Below are 15,204 nucleotides of genomic sequence, written 5' to 3' on the forward strand. Positions count from 1 at the left end.
GATATGAACTCCTTCATCCAGACTCCTTCATTTGCTGCTTCCGAAGCAGCTATGTATTCCGCTTCACATGTAGATCCCGCTACGACGCTTTGTTTAGAACTGCACCAACTGACAGCTCCACCGTTTAATGTAAACACGTATCCGGTTTGCGATTTAGAATCGTCCGGATCAGTGTCAAAGCTTGCATCAACGTAACCTTTTACGATGAGCTCTTTGTCACCTCCATATACGAGAAACATATCCTTAGTCCTTTTCAGGTATTTCAGGATGTTCTTGACCGCTGTCCAGTGATCCACTCCTGGATTACTTTGGTACCTCCCTGCTAAACTTATAGCAAGGCATACATCAGGTCTGGTACACAGCATTGCATACATGATAGATCCTATGGCTGATGCATAGGGAACATCTTTCATATTCTCTCTATCTTCTGCAGTGGTCGGGCATTGAGTCTTACTCAATTTCACACCTTGTAACACAGGCAAGAACCCTTTCTTCGCTTGATCCATTTTGAACTTCTTCAAAATTTTGTCAAGGTATGTGCTTTGTGAAAGTCCAATTAAGCGTTTTGATCTATCTCTATAGATCTTAATGCCTAATATGTAAGCAGCTTCACCGAGGTCTTTCATTGAAAAACTTTTATTCAAGTATCCCTTTATGCTATCCAGAAATTCTATATCATTTCCAATCAGTAATATGTCATCCACATATAATATCAGAAATGCTACAGAGCTCCCACTCACTTTCTTGTAAATACAGGCTTCTCCGAAAGTCTGTATAAAACCAAATGCTTTGATCACACTATCAAAACGTTTATTCCAACTCCGAGAGGCTTGCACCAGTCCATAAATGGATCGCTGGAGCTTGCACACTTTGTTAGCTCCCTTTGGATCGACAAAACCTTCCGGTTGCATCATATACAACTCTTCTTCCAGAAATCCATTCAGGAATGCAGTTTTGACATCCATCTGCCAAATTTCATAATCATAAAATGCGGCAATCGCTAACATGATTCGGACGGACTTAAGCATCGCTACGGGTGAGAAGGTCTCATCGTAGTCAATCCCTTGAACTTGCCGAAAACCTTTTGCGACAAGTCGAGCTTTGTAGACAGTAACATTACCATCAGCGTCAGTCTTCTTCTTAAAGATCCATTTATTCTCAATTGCTTGCCGATCATCGGGCAAGTCAACCAAAGTCCATACTTTGTTCTCATACATGGATCCCATCTCAGATTTCATGGCTTCAAGCCACTTTGCGGAATCTGGGCTCACCATCGCTTCTTCATAGTTCGTAGGTTCATCATGATCTAGTAGCATGACTTTCAGAACAGGATTACCGTACCACTCTGGTGCGGATCTTACTCTGGTTGATCTACGTGGTTCAGTAGTATCTTGATCTGAAGTTTCATGATCATTATCATTGGCTTCCTCACTAACTGGTGTAGGTGTCACTGAAACAGTTTTCTGTGATGAACTACTTTCCAGTAAGGGAGCAGGTACAGTTACCTCGTCAAGTTCCACTTTCCTCCCACTCACTTCTTTCGAGAGAAACTCCTTCTCTAGAAATGATCCATTCTTAGCAACGAATGTCTTGCCTTCGGATCTGTGATAGAAGGTGTACCCAACAGTTTCCTTTGGGTATCCTATGAAGACACATTTCTCCGATTTGGGTTCGAGCTTATCAGGTTGAAGCTTTTTCACATAAGCATCGCAGCCCCAAACTTTAAGAAACGACAACTTTGGTTTCTTGCCAAACCACAGTTCATAAGGCGTCGTCTCAACGGATTTTGATGGTGCCCTATTTAACGTGAATGCGGCCGTCTCTAAAGCATAACCCCAAAATGATAGCGGTAAATCTGTAAGAGACATCATAGATCGCACCATATCTAGTAAAGTACGATTACGACGTTCGGACACACCATTGCGCTGTGGTGTTCCGGGTGGCGTGAGTTGTGAAACTATTCCACAGTTTTTCAAATGTACACCAAACTCGTAACTCAAATATTCTCCTCCACGATCAGATCGTAGAAACTTTATTTTCTTGTTACGATGATTTTCAACTTCACTCTGAAATTCTTTGAACTTTTCAAATGTTTCAGACTTATGCTTCATTAAGTAGATATATCCATATCTGCTCAAATCATCTGTGAAGGTGAGAAAATAACGATATCCGCCTCGAGCCTCAATATTCATTGGACCACATACATCGGTATGTATGATTTCCAACAAATCTGTTGCTCTCTCCATAGTACCGGAGAACGGTGTTTTAGTCATCTTGCCCATGAGGCACGGTTCGCAAGTACCAAGTGATTCATAATCAAGTGGTTCCAAAAGTCCATCAGCATGGAGTTTCTTCATGCGCTTTATACCGATATGACCTAAACGACAGTGCCACAAATAAGTTGCACTTTCATTATCAACTCTGCATCTTTTGGCTTCAACATTATGAATATGTGTATTACTACTATCGAGATTCAATAAGAATAGACCACTCTTCAAGGGTGCATGACCATAAAAGATATTACTCATATAAATAGAACAACCATTATTCTCTGATTTAAATGAATAACCGTCTCGCATTAAACAAGATCCAGATATAATGTTCATGCTCAACGCTGGCACCAAATAACAATTACTTAGGTCTAATATTAATCCCGAAGGTAGATGTAGAGGTAGCGTGCCGACTGCGATCACATCGACTTTGGAACCGTTTCCCACGCGCATCGTCACCTCGTCCTTAGCCAATCTTCGCTTAATCCGTAGCCCCTGTTTCGAGTTGCAAATATTAGCAACAGAACCAGTATCAAATACCCAGGTGCTACTGCGAGCATTGGTAAGGTACACATCAATAACATGTATATCACATATACCTTTGTTCACCTTGCCATCCTTCTTATCCGCCAAATACTTGGGGCAGTTCCGCTTCCAGTGACCAGTCTGCTTGCAGTAGAAGCACTCAGTTTCAGGCTTAGGTCCAGACTTGGGTTTCTTCTCTTGAGCAGCAACTGGCTTGCTGTTCTTCTTGAAGTTCCCTTTCTTCTTTCCTTTGCCCTTTTTCTTGAAACTAGTGGTTTTGTTAACCATCAACACTTGATGCTCCTTTTTGATTTCTACCTCCGCAGCTTTCAGCATTGCGAAGAGCTCGGGAATAGTCTTGTTCATCCCTTGCATATTATAGTTCATCACGAAGCTCTTGTAGCTTGGTGGCAGTGATTGGAGAATTCTGTCAATGACGCAATCATCCGGAAGATTAACTCCCAATTGAATCAAGTGATTATTATACCCAGACATTTTGAGTATATGCTCACTGACAGAACTGTTCTCCTCCATCTTGCAGCTATAGAACTTATTGGAGACTTCATATCTCTCAATTCGGGCATTTGCTTGAAATATTAACTTCAACTCCTGGAACATCTCATATGCTCCATGACGTTCAAAACGTCGTTGAAGTCCCGATTCTAAGCCGTAAAGCATGGCACACTGAACTATCGAGTAGTCATCAGCTTTGCTCTGCCAGACGTTCATAACATCTGGTGTTGCTCCAGCAGCAGGCCTGGCACCCAGCGGTGCTTCCAGGACGTAATTCTTCTGTGCAGCAATGAGGATAATCCTCAAGTTACGGACCCAGTCCGTGTAATTGCTACCATCATCTTTCAACTTTGCTTTCTCAAGGAACGCATTAAAATTCAACGGAACAACAGCACGAGCCATCTATCTACAATCAACATAAACAAGCAAGATACTTTTAGGGACTAAGTTCATGATAAATTTTAAGTTCAATTAATCATATTACTAAAGAACTCCCACTTAGATAGACATCCCTCTAATCCTCTAAGTGATCACGTGATCCAAATCAACTAAACCATGTCCGATCATCACGTGAGATGGAGTAGTTTCATCGGTGAACATCATTATGTTGATCATATCTACTATATGATTCACGCTCGACCTTTCGGTCTCCGTGTTCCGAGGCCATATCTGCATATGCTAGGCTCGTCAAGTTTAACCTGAGTATTCTGCGTGCGCAACTGTTTTGCACCCGTTGTATTTGAACGTAGAGCCTATCACACCCGATCATCACGTGGTGTCTCAGCACGAAGAACTTTCACAACGGTGCATACTCAGGGAGAACACTTCTTGATAATTTAGTGAGAGATCATCTTATAATGCTACCGTCAATCAAAGCAAGATAAGATGCATAAAAAGATAAACATCACATGCAATCAATATAAGTGATATGATATGGCCATCATCATCTTGTGCTTGTGATCTCCATCTCCGAAGCACCGTCATGATCACCATCGTCACCGGCGCGACACCTTGATCTCCATCGTAGCATCGTTGTCGTCTCGCCAATCTTATGCTTTCACGACTATCACTACCGTTTAGTAATAAAGTAAAGCATTACATCGCGATTGCATTGCATACAATAAAGCGACAACCATATGGCTCCTGCCAGTTGCCGATAACTTGGTTACAAAACATGATCATCTCATACAATAAAATTCAGCATCATGCCTTGACCATATCACATCACAACATGCCCTGCAAAAACAAGTTAGACGTCCTCTACTTTGTTGTTGCATGTTTTACGTGGCTGCTACGGGCTTAAGTAAGAACCAATCTCACCTACGCATCAAAACCACAACGATAGTTTGTCAAATAGACTCCGTTTTAACCTTCCCAAGGACGGGGCGTAGCCACACTCGGTTCAACTAAAGTTGGAGAGACAGTCGCCCGCAAGCCATCTATGTGCAAAGCACGTCGAGGGAACCGGTCTCGTGTAAGCGTACGCGTAAGGTTGGTCCGGGTCGTCTCGTCCAACAATACCGCCGAACCAAAGTATGACATGCTGGTAGGCAGTATGACTTGTATCGTCCACAACTCACTTGTGTTCTACTCGTGCATATAACATCAACATAAATAACCTAGGCTCGGATGCCACTGTTGGGTTTCGTAGTAATTTCAAAAAAATTCCTACGCACACGCAGGATCATGTGATGCATAGCAACGAGGGGAGAGTATTGTCTACGTACCCAACGCAGACCGACTGCGGAAGTGATGACACGACGTAGAGGAAGTAGTCGTACGTCTTCTCGATCCAACCGATCAAGCACCGAAACTACGGCACCTCCGAGTTCGAGCACACGTTCAGCTCGATGACGATCCCCGGACTCCGATCCAGCAAAGTGTCGGGGAAGAGTTCCGTCAGCACGACGGCGTGGTGACGATCTTGATGAACTACAGCAGCAGGGCTTCGCCTAAACTCCGCTACAGTATTATCGAGGAATATGGTGGCAGGGGGCACCGCACACGGCTAAGGAATAGATCACGTGGATCAACTTGTGTCAACTTGTGTGTCTTTGGGGTGCCTCTACCTCAGTATATAAAGGAGCCAAGGGGGGAGGGGGCGCCGGCCAAGAGAGAGAGGCGCAGGAGGAGTCCTACTCCTACCGGGAGTAGGACTCCCCCCCCAATCCTATTCCAACTAGGATTCCCAAGGGGGAAAGAGGGAGAGGGGTGGCCGGCCACCTCTCCTAGTCCTAATAGGACTAGGGGAAGGGGGGAGGCGCGCAGCCCCCTTGGGCTGCCCCTTTCTCCTTTCCACTAAGGCCCATGAAGGCCCATATGGCTCCCGGGGGGTTCCGGTAACCTCCCGGTAACCCGGTAAAATCCCGATTTCACCCGGAACACTTCCGATGTCCAAACATAGGCTTCCAATATATCAATCTTTATGTCTCGACCATTTCGAGACTCCTCGTCATGTCCGTGATCACATCCGGGACTCCGAACAACCTTCGGTACATCAAAATGCATAAACTCATAATATAACTGTCATCGTAACCTTAAGCGTGCGGACCCTACGGGTTCGAGAACAATGTAGACATGACCGAGACACGTCTCCGGTCAATAACCAATAGCGGGACCTGGATGCCCATATTGGCTCCTACATATTCTACGAAGATCTTTATCGGTCAGACCGCATAACAACATACGTTGTTCCCTTTGTCATCGGTATGTTACTTGCCCGAGATTCGATCGTCGGTATCCAATACCTAGTTCAATCTCGTTACCGGCAAGTCTCTTTACTCGTTCCGTAATACATCATCTCACAACTAACATATTAGTTGTAATGCTTGCAAGGCTTATGTGATGTGTATTACCGAGAGGGCCCAGAGATACCTCTCCGACAATCGGAGTGACAAATCCTAATCTCGAAATACGCCAACCCAACATCGACCATTGGAGACACCTGTAGTACTCCTTTATAATCACCCAGTTACGTTGTGACGTTTGGTAGTACCCAAAGTGTTCCTCCGGTAAACGGGAGTTGCATAATCTCATAGTCATAGGAACATGTATAAGTCATGAAGAAAGCAATAGCAACATACTAAACGATCGGGTGCTAAGCTAATGGAATGGGTCATGTCAATCAGATCATTCTACTAATGATGTGACCTCGTTAATCAAATAACAACTCATTGTTCATGGTTAGGAAACATAACCATCTTTGATTAACGAGCTAGTCAAGTAGAGGCATACTAGTGACACTTTGTTTGTCTATGTATTCACAAATGTATTATGTTTCCGGTAAATACAATTCTAGCATGAATAATAAACATTTATCATGATTATAAGGAAATAAATAATAACTTTATTATTGCCTCTAGGGCATATTTCCTTCACCCCTCCCCCTAGTCCGAATAGGACAAGGAGAGGGGGGCGGCGCCCCCCTTCCTTCTCTCTCTCCTCTTTCCCCCCTCCCGAATCCTATTCCAACTAGGAAAGGGGGGGAATCCTACTCCCGGAGGGAGTAGGACTCCTCCTGGCGCGCCCTCTCCTGGCCGGCCGCACCCCCCTTTGATCCTTTATATACGGAGGCAGGGGGCACCCCTAGAGACACAAGTTGATCCACGTGATCATATTCTTAGCCGTGTGCGGTGCCCCCTTCCACCATATTCCTCGATAATATTGTAGCGGTGCTTAGGCGAAGCCCTGCGACGGTAGTACATCAAGATCGTCACCACGCCATCGTGCTGACGGAACTCTTCCCCGACACTTTGCTAGATCGGAGTCCGGGGATCGTGATCGAGCTGAACGTGTGCTAGAACTCGGAGGTGTCGTAGTTTCGGTGCTTGATCGGTCGGGCCGTGAAGACGTACGACTACATCAACCACGTTGTGCTAACGCTTCCATTGTCGATCTACAAGGGTACGTAGATCACACTCTCCCCTCTCGTTGCTATGCATCACCATGATCTTGCGTGTGCGTAGGAATTTTTTTGAAATTACTACGTTGCCCAACAGTGTCATGTAGTCGACGTTCACATAACATCACTAGAGGAGAGACAACATACAGCTCATCAAAATATCGAACGAATACCAAATTCACATGAGTACTAATAGCAAGACTTCTCCCTTGTCCTCAGGAACAAAAGTAACTACTCACAAAGCATAAACATGTTCATAATCAGAGGGGTATTAATATGCATATAGGATCTGAACATATGATCTCCCACCAATTAAACCAACTAGCATCAACTACAAGGAGTAATTAACACTACTAGCAACCTAGTAGCACCAATCCCGGACTTGGAGACAAGAATTGGATACAAGAGATGGACTAGGGTTTTGAGATAAGATGGTGCTGATGAAGATGTTGATGGAGATTGCCCTCTCCCGATGAGAGGAGCGTTGGTGATGATGATGGCGATGATTTCCCCCTCCAGGGGGGGAGTTTCCCCGGCAGAACAGCTCCGCTAGAGCCCTAGATTGATTCCGCCAAGGTTCCACCTCGTGGCGGCGGAGTTTCGTCCGAGAAGATGGCTTATGATTTTTTTCCATCGAAAGACTCCATATAGTAGAAGATGGCCACCGGAGGGCCACTAGGGGGCCCACGAGGTAGGGGCGTGCCCTGGGGGGTAGGGCGCACCCCCGCCCTTGTGGGAAGGGTGTGGCCCCCCTAGTGAGGTTCTTGCGCTCAGTATTTTTAATATATTTGGAAAACATCATTCGTGAAGTTTCAGGACTTTTGGAGCTGTGCAGAATAGGTCTCTAATATTTGCTCCTTTTCCAGCCAGAATCCCAGCTGCCGGCATTATCCCTCTTTATGTAAACCTTGTAAAATAAGAGAGAATAGGCATAAGTATTGTGACATAATGTGTAATAACAGCCCATAATGCAATAAATATTGATATAAAAGCATGATGCAAAATGGATGTATCAAGACCCAGTACCTGCCACCGGCGCCGGACTCCACTCATTGGCGGATGCACTTTGATATTTCCAAGATGCGCACCAGCTTGGGAGCCGGCATCGTCCTCACCTCTCCCAAAGGCAACAAGCTCAGATATGTGCTGCAAATCCATTTTGCCGCCTCCAACAACGTCGCTGAATATGAGGCACTCATTCACGGGCTCCGGCTTGCCAAAGAACTCGGCATTCACCGGATCCTATGCTATGGTGACTCTGACTTGGTGGTCCAGCAGTCGTCAGGTGACTAGGACGCCAAGGATGCAAACATGGCAAGCTATCGCTTCCTCGTATAGCAACTCAGTGGATATTTTGATGGGTGCGAGTTTCTCCATGTGCCAAGAAACGACAATGAGCAAGCAGACACCTTGGCACGAATCGGCTCCACCCGTCAAGCAATACCAACTGGTGTCGCCCTACAACACCTCCTCAAGCCGTCTGTCAAGCCATCACCAGAGTCGGATTCTATCTTCGTGTTGGCTCCTCCTGAAGCAGTCGAATCTGACTTAAGAGCTCCAGCAGTCAGCACAGGAATTCTGGCAGGCGGCCCGGAGGCCACGACAGTCGCACCCGGTGTGACGCCCCCGATTCAATCATACACTAATCATGCACGCAAACGTGTACGATCAAGATCAGGGACTCACGGGAAGATATCACAACACAACTCTACAAATAAATAAGTCATACAAGCATCATAATACAAGCCAGGGGCCTCGAGGGCTCGAATACAAGTGCTCGATCATAGACGAGTCAGCGGAAGCAACAATATCTGAGTACAGACATAAGTTAAACAAGTTTGCCTTAAGAAGGCTAGCACAAACTGGGATACAGATCGAAAGAGGCGCAGGCCTCCTGCCTGGGATCCTCCTAACTACTCCTGGTCGTCGTCGTCAGCCTGCACGTAGTAGTAGGCACCTCCAATGTAGTAGTCGTCGTCGACGCTGGCTCCTGGCTCCTGGACTCCAGCATCTGGTTGCGACAACCAGAAAGAAAGGAAAGGGGAAAAAGGGGGGAGAAAGCAACCGTGAGTACTCATCCAAAGTACTCGCAAGCAAGGAACTACACTACATATGCATGGGTATATGTGTAAGGAGGCCATATCAGTGGACTGAACTGCAGAATGCCAGAATAAGAGGGGGATAGCTAATCCTGTCGAAGACTACGCTTCTGGCAGCCTCCGTCTTGCAGTATGTAGAAGAGAGTAGATTGAAGTCCTCCAAGTAGCATCTCCAAGTAGCATCTCCAAGTAGCATCGCATAGCATAATCCTACCCGGCGATCCTCTCCTCGTCGCCCTGCGGAAAAGCGATCACCGGGTTGTCTGTGGAACTTGGAAGGGTGTGTTTTATTAAGTATCCGGTTCTAGTTGTCATAAGGTCAAGGTACAACTCCAAGTCGTCCTGTTACCGAAGATCACGGCTATTCGAATAGATTAACTTCCCTGCAGGGGTGCACCACATAACCCAACACGCTTGATCCCATTTGGCCGGACACACTTTCCTGGGTCATGCCCGGCCTCGGAAGATCAACACGTCGCAGCCCCACCTAGGCAAAACAGAGAGGCCAGCACGCCGGTCTAAACCTAAGCGCACAGGGGTCTGGGCCCATCGCCCATAGCACACCTGCACGTTGCGTGGGCGGCCGGAAGCAGAACTAGCCCCCCTTAATACAAGAGCAGGCTTACGTTCCAATCCGGTGCGCGCCGCTCCGTCGCTGACGTCTGAAGTGCTTCGGCTGATACCACGACGCCGGGATACCCATAACTACTCCCACGTAGATGGTTAGTGCGTATAGGCTCGTAGCCGACTCAGATCAAATACCAAGATCTCGTTAAGCGTGTTAAGTATCCGCGAACGCCGAACAGGGCCAGGCCCACCTCTCTCCTAGGCGGTCTCAACCTGCCCTGTCGCTCCGCCTCAAAGATCCACACAGAGGGCCGTCGGGACAAAGGTCCTTTCAGCCCCCAATCAGTGAATCACTCGCGGGTACTCTTCGAGCTGACCCGACTTTAGTCACCATCTGTATAGTATGTATGTGTGTATAGTATATACCCGTGATCACCTCCCGAGTGATCACGGCCCAATATTATAGCAAGGCAGACTGACACGAATGTAGGGCCAACAATGATAAACTAGCATCCTATACTAAGTATTTAGGATTGCAGGTAAGGTATCAACAGATGTAGCAACAATGTCAGGCTATGCATCAGAATAGGATTAACGGAAAGCAGTAACATGCTACACTACTCTAATGCAAGCAGTATAGAGTAGAATAGGCGATATCTGGTGATCAAGGGGGGGGCTTGCCTGGTTGCTCTGGCAAGAGAGAGGGGTCGTCAACTCCGTAGTCGAACTGGGCAGCAGCAGCGTCGGTCTCGTAGTCTACCGAAGAGAAGAGGGGGAAGAAACAATGAATACAGTGCAAGCAAATGCATATCGATGCATGACATGACAAGTAACGATGCTAGGTGTGCCCAATCGCGGTAGTAGTTGATACCGACGAAGGGGGGAAACATCCGGGTAAGTATTCCCGGTGTTTCGCGTGTTCGGACAGATGAACCGGAGGGGGAAAGTTGCGTGTTTGGTATGTTAGAGGTGTGTGGTGGACGAACGGGCTGCGTATCCGGGTTCGTCTCGTCGTTCTGAGCAACTTTCATGTACAAAGTATTTTCATCTGAGTTACGGATTAAAAGATATGATTTTCTAAAGATTTAAATCATTTTCTGATTTTAATTATATATTTAAGTCCAACATTATCCAAAACAGTGTGTGGTGACGTAGGCATGACATCAGAGTGATGTCAGCAGGTCAACTGGTCGGTTGACCAGTCAAACCAGACAGGTGGGTCCAGTGGGACCCACATGTCATTGTCAGGGGCATTAACAGGGGGTTTAGACTAACTAAACAGGTTAATTAGAGGGTGGGACCCAGCAGTTAGTGAGAGATTAGGGTTTTAATTAGCTAACTATTTAGTTAACCAATTATTCTTTTTATTTATTTCGTTTATTGAAGTGGGGCCTACAGGTCAGTGAGATAGGGGCGGCCCAGTCAGCAGTTGACCCAGTCAACAGGTCAACAGGGGGCCCTGGGCCCACCAGTCAGCGGCCCAGGTGGTGGGACCCGCAGTGCCAGGTCAGCAGGGCCGGCCCTCGCCGCCGGCGACCAAAAGCACGGCGCAGACCCGCCGGAGTTCGCCGGAAATTGCGCACAGGGCACGGATCCGCGCACGCCTGGGCTCGTTCGAACGAGCGCGCAGAGGCGCATCTAGTGGGGCGGTGGCGTGGCCGGAGGAGGGCTGCAGCGTCACCGGTGACGAGCGGGGAGGCGCAGGTGAGGGGCGCAGCCGGCGCGAGCGGTGCCCGGGGCGAGGCCGTGGCCGGAGCGGTGCGCTGCCCGCGGTGAAGCGGCGATCAGGGGCCGTGGCAGGGGAGCCTAGTGGCGTGGAGCGTGCGACGGATGAGGCCACTGAGGGCGGGCGGCGCGAGCTACGGCGCGGGCGTGCGAGTGCGACGAGCGGCCGGAGTGGGCGGGCACGACGTCGGTCGCGCGGACGAGGCCGTGGCGCACGGGGCAGAGGGAGGAGGAGGGCACGGCCCTCACCAGCGTTGGAGAGCAGAGGGGTCGGCGAGGCTCGTTGGAGCCGTCGAGGTGGAGGCGAGGCAGCGACGGTGGAGCGGCGCCGGGCGACGAGGTCCTCGGGCAGCAGCGCGTGGCGGCGCTGGGAGCGGCGCGCCGTCCAGATCGAGTCGAGCGAGGAGTCGAGGAAGGGGCTGCGGGGACGAGGCAGGGCGGCGGGGTCTGGAGACGGCGTGGAAGAAGACCAGTGAGGGAGGTCCGGCGAGGCGAGCTCCGGGCGCGGGGCGGCGTCGGGCGACCTCCTCCTCTCGATCCCGATCCAATCGGGGGAAGAGGGAGGGGGAGATATTTTCGGGGGAGTGGTGTCGGTGGCGGAGTGGGTCTCACCGGGTGGGGGAATAAGGAGAGGGAGTGGGCCGGCCTGTAGGTTGGGCCGGGTGGGCCGGTCGGGCGGCCTGGTGGGTTGGCCCAGTTGGGGCCATGGCCCCAGGGGGTTTTTTTTTTTTCATTTCTTTTGTATTTTCTTTTCTGTTTTATTTCTAGTTTCTTTTAATCTTTAGTTTTTACAAAAATCACCACTGGTACCTAAAGTAGTATTTATAAACAAACTGCTGTCACATCAATTCTTAACCCATAATAAAATATTTTTAATATTTTATAAAATCCAATAGGTATTTGTTTAATTGTTTTCACTACTGTTTTAATTAGTTTAGAGCCCTTAAACATTTTATCAAGGTTTGGTTTCTCCATCGTATTTACACCTGATTTATCTGACCCACCTTGAACATTTTGGTTTCATTGTTTGAAAACTTTTATTATTTGCCTTTATTTTAAATTTGAATTTTGAACTGGGTTTCGAACTACGCGGGTTTATCAACAGTAACCGAGGTGACGTGGCATCATTAGCGGAGTTTCACTGTAGCTTAATTATCCGGGCGTCACAATTCTCCTCCACTACAAGAAATCTCGTCCCGAGATTTAAGAGGAGGTATAAGGGGAAGGTCTGGTTACGAAATCCTAACGAATCTTCTCAGTCTTGGTTGCTCTTCTCGAAGAGGTCGACCCATTATATTGATGTCTTCCTTTCTCTGCTTCAGGTCATCATGATGAAGTCATCATCCTTTCTTCGGAAATTTCATCGTACTAACGAAAGATTAAGGGGGTATACCGAAGAATGGATCTCTGCAGGGTAGATTATTTGGTAGACAACAACGAGGAAGGTGGCGGAAAGTAACTCTCCAATTGAAATTCAAGACAATATCGAGAGCAAAGCAAGAAGGTGCAAAATAGAAGTTTCAAGCGCATAGGCAATCGTTCGTTGCCTGAAACAGAGTGTGAATGGGGTTCAGAGCAACGGGAATAAGCATTGCGTCTGATACCAGAATAGATCACTAGGAAGGTGGCTCGTGATCTTTCATACGAAGCCAAGCGTGAGGATTAGCTTTAGTAACAGGGGTGCAGGAGAGTCAGGTTTCGATCCTGTGGAACTGTGGGTTATGGGCCCACCATGTGGTTGAAAGTAGGAAGGGGGCCGACATTTTGCACGGTCATGATAGTAAGGTGTGTCAAAGGGTAGCCTGTCAGATATGTCGGCAACAACATCGATACCAAGGGCGAGGGACGAAGAGAACCATTTTCCTGCTCGTTGAACGAGGCGGGCCAATAGGCAAAGTTCTCGTCCATCGGTGGTTACCGGAATGTTTTCAACAATAGTAACAGGGTCTTGCTGACAGAGTTGTACACCGAGGGGTTTACATAAGCAGGAGAACATTACTGCTTAGATCATATAGATCACAAGAAAGGTTAAACAAAACAATGGAAAGGAAAAGGTGATCATCAGATCAAATAGAACAATGGAATGGAAAATATGTTTATACACCTATTTCAGGGGTATATCCTTCCCAAGGACAAGCAGAACATGATAACCATGACATGATATTAAGTAGAAAAGCCTCTAGGTGAGGGGAGAGAAATTTTCATGACATTATCCATACAGCGGTGTTTGGATAATTGAGCAAGAAACGTTTAGCATTGGGATTCAAATGTTCTTGTTGAAACATCGGAGTACCATAGACATGCTTCGAGATAGAATTGACATGGTCTTCAGGTGAAGATCAAACTTTGGAAACACGAAGGATCCATCAGGAATAACTTGTAGAATAAGTCTTACAATTTCCCCATGGATGAACGGATAACCTTGCTGAAAAGGAATCTATAGTGATTGGTCCTCCAGCCGAGGGGGGGGTGCTAGGCATGACATCATGTTACCGGGTCATCAAAGGATCAACATCATAACTCTTGGAAAATGTCCCAACCATCATATCTGACCGAGATTCAGATCCGATTGGTGTCAGGATACCTCAGACTCAGGATGTCCGAGAAGAAAAGCTGCGGCACATATCGACGAAATGACATTGTAAGATTCTCGGGAAATGAACTATGGGAGCGGGTTCCTGAAACAATAGTTCATCATTAAACCAAGGAGAGGACAAGGAGGTGTCTGGTGAACTCAACGGCAATTCACCGATATTCCCAACAAATGGATTTCCACCATTAGGTGAACAAGGAGATAACATTTGTCAGATCAAATGATATAAGGAAGTATGCTCGAGGAAAACATACACAATTAAACATTGGTTGAAAGGTGCGCCCGAAATGTGGATTGGGTTGCACGACCAATGTCAGAATGGTGATTCAATTAGTGAAGGACTTAGAATGAACTATCGATCATTAACTTCAAAGCAATAGGGTTGCTAGAAGTGCATAATCCAAACAACACCGTTCACTTGTGGGTACCCCGGTTGGAATCAACACGAGGACCAAGAAAGAATGGTGATGGTGAGAAGTATCATTATAGCAAGAATTCTTAAGAGGTGGAGCAATCCTCACAACATTCTTAACATCAAAGATGGTAATACTCCGCGGTAGAATATAACATAAGTTGGATAGCAAGGAACTCAAGGTACAACACAATACAGGAACAAGTTTTGTGTTGGAGGGAATGCAATAATGTTGTCGCTGATAACACCAATCATCGAGGGCAAGGATGGTATTTCTCATCATGATTTCAATAGATCTCTTGGAAGAGCTCAGAATGTTGATGATATTCACGACACATTTGTCGCGAGAGTTCATGAAGATGTAATCGATCGGTGACGACATCAAGTCAAAGTAATGATAAAGTGAAAGGTTATTGGAACCAAGGGTACGACACAAACTCGAAACCAAGCTTGTTGTTCAAGGCGAAATGATATGACGATGATGATCGACGTAAGGTTAGTTCATCGTCGAAAATTGTGCTCCGGGAAGAAGGACCGGGTAGCACAGTTAAAATTAGCTCGATAATGATATAGCCGATCAGGCTAGGAATGACTTGAAG

Source organism: Triticum aestivum, chromosome 4A (assembly GCF_018294505.1).
Source record: "Triticum aestivum cultivar Chinese Spring chromosome 4A, IWGSC CS RefSeq v2.1, whole genome shotgun sequence".
NCBI lineage: Eukaryota > Viridiplantae > Streptophyta > Magnoliopsida > Poales > Poaceae > Triticum > Triticum aestivum.